At 42.5% G+C, this 12,961-nt stretch overlaps 1 protein-coding gene across 2 annotated transcripts in view; it reads right to left on the bottom strand.

Annotated features, from left to right (window-relative positions):
- The window catches only part of LOC309791899 (protein FAM184B-like), an 85,704-nt gene that overhangs the window by 6,037 nt on the left and 66,706 nt on the right, over nucleotides 1-12,961 (bottom strand). Inside the window, exon 3 of one of the 2 annotated variants that reach the window (XR_014291579.1) lies at nucleotides 9,919-10,258. The gene's annotated coding sequence lies outside the window, so the exon portion shown is untranslated. The remainder of the gene's footprint in view (nucleotides 1-9,918; nucleotides 10,259-12,961) is intronic. The other variant, XR_014291580.1, reaches the window with a different exon arrangement.

Below are 12,961 nucleotides of genomic sequence, written 5' to 3'. Positions count from 1 at the left end.
TGCATATTACCCACCATAGCGAATGACCTAGTGTTTCTTGCTCCAACTCCCTTCTCTGCTAACCTGCCACCAGAAAGGATGAGGGAGAGCTTCTCTATCTCTCTCTATCCATCTATCTTTCTCTTCCTTTCTCATTCTCTTTCTCTCTCTTTTTTTTTCTTTTTTTGCCTCAACTCCTCTCCCTCCAGTATCTTCCACCCTAAGCAATTCTATCAAACTTTTATTACCATATGACTTTGGCTCTAAGCCAGGTCTGAATTTTACACTAACACATGTAAACTTGACACACTGCTCAGGAAACAAAGGGTCCTCCAGTCATTTTATCAGGACTCGCTATTTTGATTACCCATTGCTGCATAAACCACCCCAAAACTCACTGGTTTAACATAACAACAAGTATTTATTATCTCTGTCACAGTTCTTTGGGTTCGTTGGGCTCAGCCATGTGGTTCCTCTGCTCTACATGGTGTCAGCTGGCCTTACCGGCATCAGGAGGATGAAATGTCCAAGATGGTTTACTCACATGGTTGGCCGTTGGTGCTGTGTCTCTGCTGGGAGCTGAACTGGAGCCACTCAGCTCCCCTTCATGTGGCCTCTCCACTTGCTTGGGCTTCTCATAGTATGGCAATTGGATTCCAAGAGGGAACATTCCCAACACTTGAAAGCAGAAGCTGCAGCTCTCTTAAAGCTCAGCCTTGGATGTTCTAAGGCAAAAATTTCTACTACCTTCTATTGGTCAAAGCTAGAGCCAACTCAGATTAGAATTTGCACCATCTTTAATCCACCACACCTGTCATCTTGAAAAAAGTGTTGTCAACAGCAAAATTACTTTCCTGTTACTTATTCAAAGTGCTTGGCATATAGATGCCAGAATAAAATTTTCTGACTTTTTCTGTGTTTTGTGATGAAATGGGTGTTGGTAGAAATGCACAGGATGGAAACTACTGGCTGGGAATAGACCCTGGTTTTCATATCTGCTTACAAGTACCCTTTTTTGCTTAATCTTAGATCACAAACTCCAAAACAATTAAGATCACATTGATCAGATAGCCCTTCTTTATCTCCTCCACATCTGTGGGATATTGTTTATCCCCTCACCTACCACGGAGTGAGTGGGTCAGCGTGTGGGATATGTCCCCCCACATCTGCACTGCTCTAGGCTCAGACAACCAGCCTCACATACATCAGCACATCTCTGTGTCAAGACCCTGATCTGCTCTTCTTTCCTCATTTTCCTTGAAGATTAAGTTTATTATCATCTGAACGATACATTTGAAATCTGACAAGGAATCAAAAAACATATATTTTATATTGTCAGTAAAAAGCGCTTGTCAGAGCCCAGCTAGCCACAAAAGCCGAGTCCCAGCATTCTCCAGTAGCTGTAAAGAAAAGGAATAAAGAGGATTCCTTTTAACTGCCCCACATCGGTCTCCACTTTAGCAATAATACATTCAGCAATAACCTTATAAACAGCTGAGGGAACTGCAGGAAAAATCGACATTGTGACAAAGTCACTTCTAATTAAAAGAATCTCATAAGTCTAGACATGGATTAACTTAAATTCCTCTAAAAGGCAGAAAGTAATTTGGACAATAAAAATAAACAAACTTTCCTAATATGTAAGAGCAATTCTTAAGAGACTGGGAAAAACAAGAGCTTCTTCTTTAGAAATATAAATAATCCTCTGGAGTAGAACAGAGCTGGTTTTTAGGCAATCTGAGAGGACTGAAATAGTTTCCTTTGGACTCAAATTGTGTGATGTCTGATGACTTTCCAAATATATTTTATTCAGTTGACTTTGGCCTTACACGTGTGTATTTTAAAGGAGGCAAGTGCCACATGGGGTGATCAGTCAAATAGTTCATGGTTTGCTTGATGTAAGAAGGATTAGATTTTTAAGTAGCTGAATCTATTGGTCTGTTCCTTTGTGATTTCTTCTATTGCTTTTATGCTCAGGAAGTCTTTCCTTGTCTCAAGATTGGTTCAATATTTGCCTGTATCTTCTCCCAGTCTTTTTAGGGCCCCCTTCTTTACAGTTAACTCTGTAATTCCTAGAATTTATTCTGAAGTATTATAGTGAATATTTATCGTGTTTTTGGCTAACCAGCAACTTGGACACACTCCTTCCAGTGTGTGTGTGTGTGTTTAGGGGCTGTTCTCACCTTATCTGTACCTCCCTCATGGTAGAAGCCAGAAGCATGCCTTTCCAAATAGGGCATAAGCAATGCTTTACCAATCCATATGAAATTTCAACCTAGAAACAAGTGATGATCAGGGTAGAGGCCTCCAAAGATCCACTCTAAGCAGGGTGGCGGCACAGGCCTCCAGATCTCAGAGGCAGCAATGACAGAGGTTATGGGGTCACTAGCTTTTGTGCAGCTACAGTGGAGAAGTCTGGGGGTCCATACTTAGGAGGGGAGCAATAGGATTTCCATTCGAGCTGGGCTGTATTATAATTTGGGTTATTCCCTGGCCGCATAGTCCTCAGGCCTGATTCCTGGCCTTCTTAAGAGAGTCTCAGGGCCACTTAATATCCTTTAAAAATTTAATCATTTCCTTTTCTACTTAAACTAACTAGAGAGGATTCTATTGTCTGCATCCAAGTACATCGACTAATTCAAGTATGCTGTGCAGTAAGAATAGAACTTAACTTTTTTCAAATAATCAATTGTTCCTATATGAATTGTTGAATGATTAGAATAATCTCTTTTCCCTCAACTAACTTGAAATGCCATCTGCTATAGACTGAATGTTTTGTTTATGTCCCCCCAAAATTTATATGTTGAAATTCCAATCCCCAATCTGATGATATTTGGAGGTGGGCTCTTTGGGAAGTACTTAGGTCATGAGTGTGGAGCCCTAATGAATAGGATTAGTGCCCTTAAAAAGAGATCCAGGAGAACTCCCTGGCCCCTTCATCCATGTGAGGACATGGAGAAAACAACTGTCTATGAACCAGGAAGTGGAGTCTCACCAGACACTGAATCTGCTGGCCTGTTGATCCTGGACTTCCCAGACTCCAAAACTGTGAGAAATAAATGTCTGTTGCTCATAAGCCACTTTGTCCATGGTATTCTGTTACAGCAGCCCACACAGACCAAGACACCATCTTATTTTCTTAGATATACTGGGGTCAGTTTCTGTGTTCTCAACTGTGTTTCATTGGTCAACAGTCAATGAAATTGTCTGGAAGAGGAAGGAACTCAGATGACAACAAACCTCCTCTGGACTGTGACAGTGAACCTCTGCTTTCTGATTCCACCTGCAGATAATTGTATTCTTGCCTTGACTGCTATTCATATCATTTAAAGTAATGTGATTTTTGCATTGAGTCACCGTTCTAATTTTTTTCCTCCAACAAAGCCAACTATAGAGACATCTGAGCCTGTCCATACCTGGGCCAAGCAAACACATCCTGATGGCAGTTAGAGAATTCTGTTATTTAGCTGTTTGGAACTAGCAAATAAAAACCAGGGTGATGAACAGAATTTTTCTCTTTCATTGTGTTGAACAGGTTGTGCAGACCGCTGTCTCTCTTCTTCGCCTTGGAGGAAGGTTGGAAATTAGGCAACAAGTATACTGAACCAGAAAGTCCGTGATGAAGTTGATAGTGGTCAGGGTTGAGGACATCAGGGGCTTTTTGCTCCCTGCTGCCTCATCCTCCACGTTCATCAGCTGCTTCCTAAAGCCTCAAGAGGTAGAGGCAAGAGTTTTAATTCAAGTATCATAAGGGCCAGCTTCAAACTCTATTCAACCACTAACTTGCTGTTTAACGTTGAGCAGCAGGCAATGTATACAGAAAAACAGCCACAGCAGGGCCTGAAGGGGTGTGTTAATTTCCTAGGGCTGCCATAACAAATTACCACAAACTGGGTGGCTTGAAACAGCAAACATTTTTTCTCTCACAGTTCTGGAGGTCAGAAATCTGAAATCAAGATGTTGGCAGGGTTGGTTCCTTCCAGAGGTTCAATGGGAGAATCTGTTCCAGGCCTGTCTCCTAGCTTCCCGTGGCGGCCTGCAATCCTTGGCCTTCCTCAGCTTGCACACTCATCACTCCAGTCTCCGCCTCCATCTTCACATCACCTTCTTTGATGTGTGTCTCTGCATCCTCTGCATTTCTTATAAGGATGTCTGTCACTGGATGTAAGGCCCACCCTAAATCCAAGATGATCTCACTCTGAGAGCCTTAACTTACTTGAATCTGTCCAGACTCCATTTCCAAATAAGGTCACATTCTGGGGTTCCAGGTAGACATGACTGGGGGGATGGCACTATTCAATCCATTACAAGGAGCAAGGAGACATCAAAGATTAGAGTCTGGCTGAGGTCAGTGCCTGATTCCTGAGTTCTCATCTGGTTGCCTGGCAGCCAAAACAAGCTATGGGTCAGAGCCAGATGGCTGAGGGGAGCAAGAAACCCAGCTCATCACAGAGAAATAGGGTTAGAGGGAGAAATGAGGATGTCAGCAAGATTAAGTGAAAGGGCAGGGATACTTGGAGAAGTATGAATATAAGCAAAGGACCAAGGGAGGTTGGGCTAGTGCTACTGATCCAGCTACCTACACTGCCCTCCTGCTTCCTGAGTAAGCTGGGTTGGGCCCCAGCCTCTCTGGCTCCACAGGAGCCCAGTCGCTCATTCTCTTACAGTCCCTGGGTTGAGTCTTACTAGACAATCAGCTCACACTGACCAGCAGCTGGAGTCTAAAATGTGTTTTGCAGGACAAGTATATGTTTTGCCTGAGGAAGCTCTGGCCCACCAGGCCAGCTTCTGGTCCATAAGCCTTCTCTGTGTTTGCTCACTCCCAAGTCCCTTCTGCATCACCTCCTTGGTTTTCATTAGGGTTCCCCACTTGGACGAACCCCCTATTTATCTGCCAGGTTAGACCTTCTAGCCTGTATGTTCCACCACTGTCTGGGGTCCTACTTCAAAGTGGACATCTTGCTTTTGCTATTAACATGCATTTGCCCTCTTCTGGTTTTTCTCTGAAGGGCCAGTTCCTCCCCCATTTTCTGTCCTTGTGCCAAATAGACTTAACTTTATTCCAGCTCTAGGGTGGGCATGTGACTTGGGATTAGCCAATCAGACATCATCTTTCCCTGACCATACTGATGATTTAATGGATGGGCATGTCATCAGTAGAAACCAACAAGACATAATTAGGCTTCTACTTGAACTTTCTGGAGAGGGGCACCCACTGTTTTCTGCTGATTATAAACCTGGGAGAATGTGGGCCTGGTGCTGCTGGTAGCCATCTTGCCACAAAGTAGAGCCTGAGAATAGAGTAAACATACAGGAGAGTTTGCTCAGAGATGGCAAGACTGGATTCTAGTGATGTCATTTGAATCTCTGGACCAAGACATATTTAAAACCAAAATATTCTTGTACATTTTCATGTCATTGGACAATAAATTCCCTTTTTTGCTTAAGGTAAAAGAGTTTGTTTTTACTTCTTGAAACTCAGAATTTTGATTACTACTGTTCCACACTTGATGGATCCCCTCTACCCCAGAATTAAAACCCTGCCAATGCCTGGCTTCCGGGGTCACCAATGCTGAGAGTTTCTTATGGTCATGGCTTTCCTCTGTACCCTAGTCTCATCTGGGACTGTCTTGATGGAGTGGGCATTCATTACTTTTGGCTACCCAGAATCTGTTCACCACACCATTTCTATTCAAAGGGATCCTTCTCCCTGATCCCTGGCTACTTTAGCATGGATTCCTGGCCCAGATTTTGAAACTCAATTATCCCATCCAGACGATGACACAAACATGCAGAGATAGTATTCAAAGCAAAAATGGCAGTTTTTAATCCAGTGGCCACAGTGGCAATGGTAGTCTTGCCAGAAAGTTCCTGAGACGTGGTCATGGCTACGTTTCTGCTAACCTGGGTTCCTGCAACTTTTTTTCAATTTGCTCTCTAAATCTTCCATCATTTCTGTTGGAAATAGAATATCCTTCTAATGATTCTCTTTTCTGCCCTAGTTAACCAAACTTAGTTTCTGTTGCTTGAGGTCACAAGCCTTGATGATACATTTGGATGTGCACACCAGTAGAGATGAAGCCTATGGTTTCCTTGGCCCGCTGGACACTAAATTTTGTATGGAAAGTGGAGGAGCTCAGGAATAAGCATGCAAGAGAAGTAGTAAACAATGCCTTCCTCCTGAATCAAATGCTACTGGAAGCTGAAACCAGAAATAGGTACTGCTCACTGGAAGCCCGCATCTAGGGTGGCTTAGTGAGTCAATGAGAGAGATCTCCTTACCCAGAAAGAGCTTAATAGAGCCACCTAACTTCTGTGTGCTTCCTTTTCCTCATCTGTAGAGATGATAATGTGAACCTTGCAAGGTTCTGAGAGACATAAATCCCCCACTAGATTGTGTATTCTATGGGACAGGCATCATACATATCTTATTCACCACTGTGTCCTTAACACTAACAGTGCCTAGAACTTGGTAGGCAGTCTGTAGATATTTCTTGAATAAATTAATAAAATAATGTTTGTAGATAATTTAATTAGTCTACTATAGAAAATATGAAAAAATTATTAGGATCACTCATCACAAGAAAAAAAATTTTTTTTCTATTTGTTTAATTTTGTACCTATGTGAAATGATGGATGTTCATTAAATTTATTGTGATAATCACTTCATGATGTACGTAAATCAAATCATAATGCTGTATACCTTAAATTTGTCCAGGGCTGTATGTCAATTATATCTCAATAAAACTGGAAGAAAAAAATTATTAGGATCACATAGTTGAGCACCAGGATTATCACTCAAGTGTGATAGAATCCCAGGGTCAGGACAGCTTCCAAGCAAAATTCCTAGTTTCAAGAAAGGGCTTCAGGGGCTTCCCTGGTGGCGCAGTGGTTGGGGGTCCACCTGCCGATGCGGGGGACGCGGGTTCGTGCCCCGGTCCAGGAGGATCCCACATGCCGCGGAGCGGCTGGGCCCGTGAGCCATGGCCGCTGAGCCTGTGCATCCGGAGACTGTGCTCCGCAACAGGAGGGGCCACGGCAGTGAGAGGCCCGCATGCCGCAAGAAAAAAAAAAAAAGAAAGGGCTTCAGAAAAGTCAGACATTTTCATTGGAATTTCTAGACAACAATGATATAAGTGTGTATATTAGTTAGGACAAGTAACTCCGGCTGCTGTAACTCATCTCAGTGACTTAACAAAACAAAACAAAAAAAGCTTTTATTTCCAGCTCATAAAAAGCCTGATACAGCCAGATGATGTTATTGGGCAGAATGCCTTTTATGGTGACTCAGGCAGGGATGGATCCAAGCTCCTTCTGTCATGTGGCTCCCTCATCTTGGAGGACTTTACTTCTAGCCATGCAGCTGGGGAACAAAGTAGCATGGAGAATGGCACAGTGTACTAATTAGGGTTCTCCAGAGAAACAGAACCAATAGAACGTGTGTGTAGAGAGGAAAAAAAGATTTATTTTAAGGAATTAGCTCATGTAATTATAGAGTCTGACAATCCCAAAATCTGTAGGGTGGGTGGGCTGGAGACCAGGGAAGAGCTGGCGCTGAGGCCACCTGCTGGCAGAACTTCTTCTTGCTTGGGGGAGGCCAGTTTTTTGTTTTATTAAGGTCTTCTACTGATTGGATGAAGCCCACCCACATTATGGAGGGCAATCTGCTTTGCTCAAAGTCCATCAATTAAATGTTAATCTCATCCGAAAATACCCTTACAGAAACATCCAGAATAATGTTTGATCACACATCTGGGAACTGTGGCCTGATCAAGTTGACACATAAGATTAACCATCACACACAGTCTATTCTTGTCAGACCTGGAAGTAGTGTGTATCGCTTCTGACCACATTTCACTGGCCATAGCTCATACTAAGGCCCAGCTCTACCCATAAGGGAAGGCAGGGAATATAATTGTCCCATGTGTCTAAGAAGAGGAAACGGGAGTGGTGAATATCTAGCTGGTCTCTGCTGCAGTGAGTTTTCAACATAAAGGATCCCTAATATAGGAAAGAACAATCCTAGAAGCACTGGAACGAAATGAGGGGGATGCTCAACAAACTGTCAAAGAGAGTAGAGGGTGGCAGGGTGTAGGATGTCCTGGGAACTCAGAGCAGAGGGCAAACCAAGAGCACCATGACCAAATCTATTACTAGGAATATCATTTTTAAAAGTTAGTGGAATTAAAATAAGTTTAAGCTTTGGCCAACAGCCTATGTTGAATATTCTTTTGGGTAACATAGCTATGAAAACCACCAGAAGAGAAAATGTATTACTATGTTTTAGGCCTTGTTTGTTGTCCCCAATTCTTAGTGCATGGGAAGTCCCTTAGGAGAACTAACTTTTTTTTTTGAGGTACGTGGGCCTCTCACTGTTGTGGCCTCTCCCGTTGCGGAGCACAGGCTCCGGATGCACAGGCTCAGCGGCCATGGCTCACGGGCCCAGCTGCTCTGCGGCATATGGGATCTTCCCAGACCGGGGCACAAACCTGTGTCCCCTGCATCGGCAGGCGGACTCTCAACCACTGTGCCACCAGGGAAGCCCGGGAGAACTAACTTTAACACTGGCATCCTTCCTCAGCATGGAAGCCAGGGGGTCAAGAGAGGGTAAAAAACAGTGGTTTTGGGGACAGCCAATTTCAGACTAATGGGACTAACAATAAGACTATGATATAAATGAATATGAAAAATGGTACAGATGAACCGGTTTGCAAGGCAGAAATAGAGACACAGATGTAGAGAACAAGCATATGGACACCAAGGGGGGAAAGCGGGTTGGGGGTGGTGGTGGGATGAATTGGGAGATTGGGATTGACATATATATATATATATATATATATATATATATATATATATATATATATACTAATATGTATAAAATAGATAACTAATAAGAACCTGCTACATATAAAAATTAAATTAAATTAAATTCAAAAAAAAAGGAAGGAGGTTAGTCACAAATTACCACTATTGCAAAGTGCCTGTTGTTTAAAAGGAGGATAATACAGTGGAAAGGGCACATGTCTTACAATGAGACATAGTTTAGAATCAGGGTTCCACCACATCACACATCAGGCAAGTTTCTTAAAATTTCTAAATCTTACTTATTATTATTTTTTAAGTGGAGATTAAAAAGCATATCTGTAAAAGGAGCACACAGCACTTGGTGGGTCTCAGACTTGAAGGTCCCTAAGAATGTACTACTTTTACCGGGCTAGGCATTCAACTACATGCTCGGCATATCTTATCTCATTTAAGCATCACAACAACATCCTGAGACTGATACTATTATTGGTCACATTTTCCAGATAAGGAAAGCAAAGTCAAGAAAGACTTAGTGCCCGGCCCGAAGTCACACAGCTAATAAGTGATGTAGCCAGGATTTGAAGCCAGGCAGTCTGATTCCAGAGCCTGTGCTTTTAACTCTGTAGTACATGTAATGGATAACTTAGAGCATAGATATACTGCAACACTTGTTCAGAATACACACATATATTGCTAGAACAGAACAGGGAGTCCAGAATTAGAATAAAGACAGGTTTAGGAAATATGATAAAGGTGGTATTTCAAATCAGAAGAAACAATGTGAATTATTCAATAGAGTGTGTTGGAATAATTGACAACCAATTTATTAAATTTAAATGAAGTTCCTACTTTACACCAAATAAAATAAAAATAAACTAAGAAAGGTTAACAAATATATTAGAGAAAAATCAATGATTAATTGCAGTAGATTCTCCTAATAATGAAATGAAAATGAGAAGGCTACTATATTAGGAAAAACAGATAAATTTGAGTACATAAAAATGGGGGGAAATCGTCTATCTGGAAAATTAGAGTAAAATGAGTCACCATGGATCACAATATAAATAATCCAATAAGCTGAAAGCTTTCAGGGGATGTGAGACAAAAGGACAAGCAAACAGAAACCTAACTCACCTGGCTTAAGTCAGAAGGGGTGGGGTGTTGGCTCTCTCAACCAGAACTTCTAGCAGGATCCAGCTTATAAAGACGCTGACTGTCTTCAGCTCTGCGTCTTTCTGCATCAACTCCATTTTCAGTCATCTCTTTTCTCCTGTGGGTCCTCAAAAATTCATGTTCAGTAAAAAAGAAGGCCCTTCTCCAGATCACTCCCAGGATGACCTTTTGCCACCTCTATGGAGGTCACTGATCACTTTTCAGTGATGCTCAGGTGGTATATTACTCTAATAGCCATTTGTGGAACCATTAGCTGACTCAGCTTCATGAGGACCTCACGCCCTAAGACCGGGGAAGTCAACTGCAATAAAAATCAGAACGGTGTTAGAAAAAGGGGAAACAGATGCTAGGCGAACAACAAATGTCCACTACAATCACATTGCACAAATCACCAAAAATACCTGGGTCTCAGTTTTCTCATCTCTATAATGGATGTAAAATGCCCATCTCATAAAACTATCGAGAGGATTAAAGTAAGTAAACGAAAACATTTGTAATTCAGAGAGCACTGTGCAAATAGAAGATATTAATATCACTATTAACCTTGAATAACAGGAAGAAAAAACTAAATAAAAGAGGAAAAACGTAGACAGAAATGAATCCAGAAGAAGGTGTGTCATTCACAGGAGAAATGAACATGGCAGTGGGGAAAAAAAATTAACTTGGGCCACAAATGAAGGACTAATACAGCAATCTGCTGAAGAATTATTCCCGGCATTGGCACAGAAAATATCTGTCTGGAAGTGGGAGCAAGAGCAGTCTCTGCCTCCTGAGGATGAAGGGGAGCACTCTGTCTCGGCAGTGGGGATGGGGAGCAAACAGTGGCGGCAACCCAGAACGAGCTCTGCAGACAGATATTAGGGTTCTTCTGTAGACAAGAAAAATGCTGAACTGTCTTCTCAAAACGTAAATAAAGGCTTACTCGGCCTGCTTCTGTTCCCTGGCTCCCTGAATGGCCTTGTCGGCACTACACACATTTGGAAAGATAAAGGCGTTAAAGTTTGTTTTATGAAAAGCAAACATTTGTCCAACAGTTAACTCATTAACGGCTGCGTGGGTAGGGTCATTAGATAACGCTTACTTCTCCGGAGGGAATAGGCCTTTTCACTCCAGTGGTAGAATCGTGTCTCCATAGAGTGGCAGCTTTGAAGGCCAACATCTGGTTTAAATCTCACCTCTGCCAAATCCCTGCTAAGTGCTTCAAGACCTCTGTGCTCCATTATCCTTATCTTTAGAATGGGGGTAACACAGATACTTGCTTTATGAGCATGATGTGAAGATTCAACACCTTCACACATAAAAACTCCTCAAGTTCAAGCAACAAATATTAGCCAAGATTATTATCATAACTAGTCAATATCATACCACTCAAGGGGATTGCCTGTCTATGCAGGTGTGAAATCAAGGAGATCCTAAATGTCCTTTTGGTTGCGTTATCTCCTAAACTGAATGTTTCCTGAGAAGGAAGATAAGAAAAATGACTACATATGAAGATCCACAAGGGCAAGACCGTCCTGTCTATCGTTCCATTCCTAGCACGTAGAATAGTGACAGGTACATCTCAGATGCTCAGTATGCTATGTGGCAAGCAATTCCACATGGTTCACTTTACGTATCCCTTATAACCAAAAGGTAGATGCTAATCGTGCTTTTACACATAACCCAAGTAAAACAAGCTCACCTTAAAAGAAGCACAAATCTGATCTGCTGGCACTGAAAGCAATGTGAACTTTACTGAAGGTTGTATTAGGGTGGGAGCAGGATGGGGAAGTGAAGAAGGGATTACATTGCGCAATCACCACAGACCTGCTCTCCGTAATTAAAATATGTTCCTCGGGCTTCCCTGGTGGCGCAGTGGTTGAGAGTCTGCCTGCCGATGCAGGGGACACAGGTTCGTGCCCCGGTCCGGGAAGATCCCACATGCCGCGGAGCGGTTGGGCCCGTGAGTCATGGCCGCTGAGCCTGTGCGTCCGGAGCCTGTGCTCCGCAATGGGAGAGGCCACAACAGGGAGAGGCCGGCGTACGTAAAAAAAAAAAAAATCTGCTCCTCAAGGATCTGCATATCTCCTCCCCTCTTCTCCCTCTCCACAGGGCTATGCTTTCTCAGCCACCTGGTGTTCCCTAGCCCTCTCTTCTCTCCATTTGCAAATCTTTTCCCCACTGTGGTAGTCCAATATTTTTCTTCTTTTTTTTCCCCCAAAAATCTTTTCATTTATACAATATATTAAATTACTTTCAAGTGAAACAATAACATAACCCCCAACGTTCATGCTCACTGTGGATTAAATGAGAGTCCTGCCGCCATCTCCCCCGAGGACCTTGGCCCTTCATTCCCATTGGCCTTGGTCATACTTGCTTCTCTACATGGTTTCTGATAGCAAAGAAAATAGTTCCCTCAGATTCCACACATCTCCATCCTGAAGCTTGTCCTTGTTTTTTCTCCCCATAAGTCAATGCTCACCACCACTGTGAGTCTACTGTTTCCTCTAAAATCACTAGGTTCCCCCATTCTCCTACGTCTTCCTTTTTACACTCATCATCACGAAATGGTGGCTCCTCCTGTGTATCAAGAACTTTCACTTGGAAACTTTTCATTCTGGATGCTTCATTCTTCATTGTCTCTTCAGAGCCATTTGGAATAGACTCAAAACGTTATCCATTAGACGAAGTGAGAGAGTGGCATGGACATATATACACTACCAAATGTAAAATAGATGGCTAGTGGGAAGCAGCTGCATAGCACAGGGAGATCAGCTCGGTGCTTTGTGACCACCTAGAGGGGTGGGATAGGGAGGGTGGGAGGGAGATGCAAGAGGGAGGGGATATGGGGATATATGTATAGCTGATTCACTTTGTTATACAGCAGAAACTAACACACCACTGTAAAGCAATTATACTCCAATAAAGATGTTAAAAAAAACCTAAAAAACTTTATCCATTAAAATATGAGTTCATTCATGATTCCTACAATACACATTATTAAAAGACAAGGCTTTTATTTATC

Source organism: Mesoplodon mirus, assembly GCF_964341445.2.
Source record: "Mesoplodon mirus genome assembly, chromosome: 2".
NCBI lineage: Eukaryota > Metazoa > Chordata > Mammalia > Artiodactyla > Ziphiidae > Mesoplodon > Mesoplodon mirus.
This window is presented reverse-complemented; position numbering and strand designations above follow the sequence as displayed.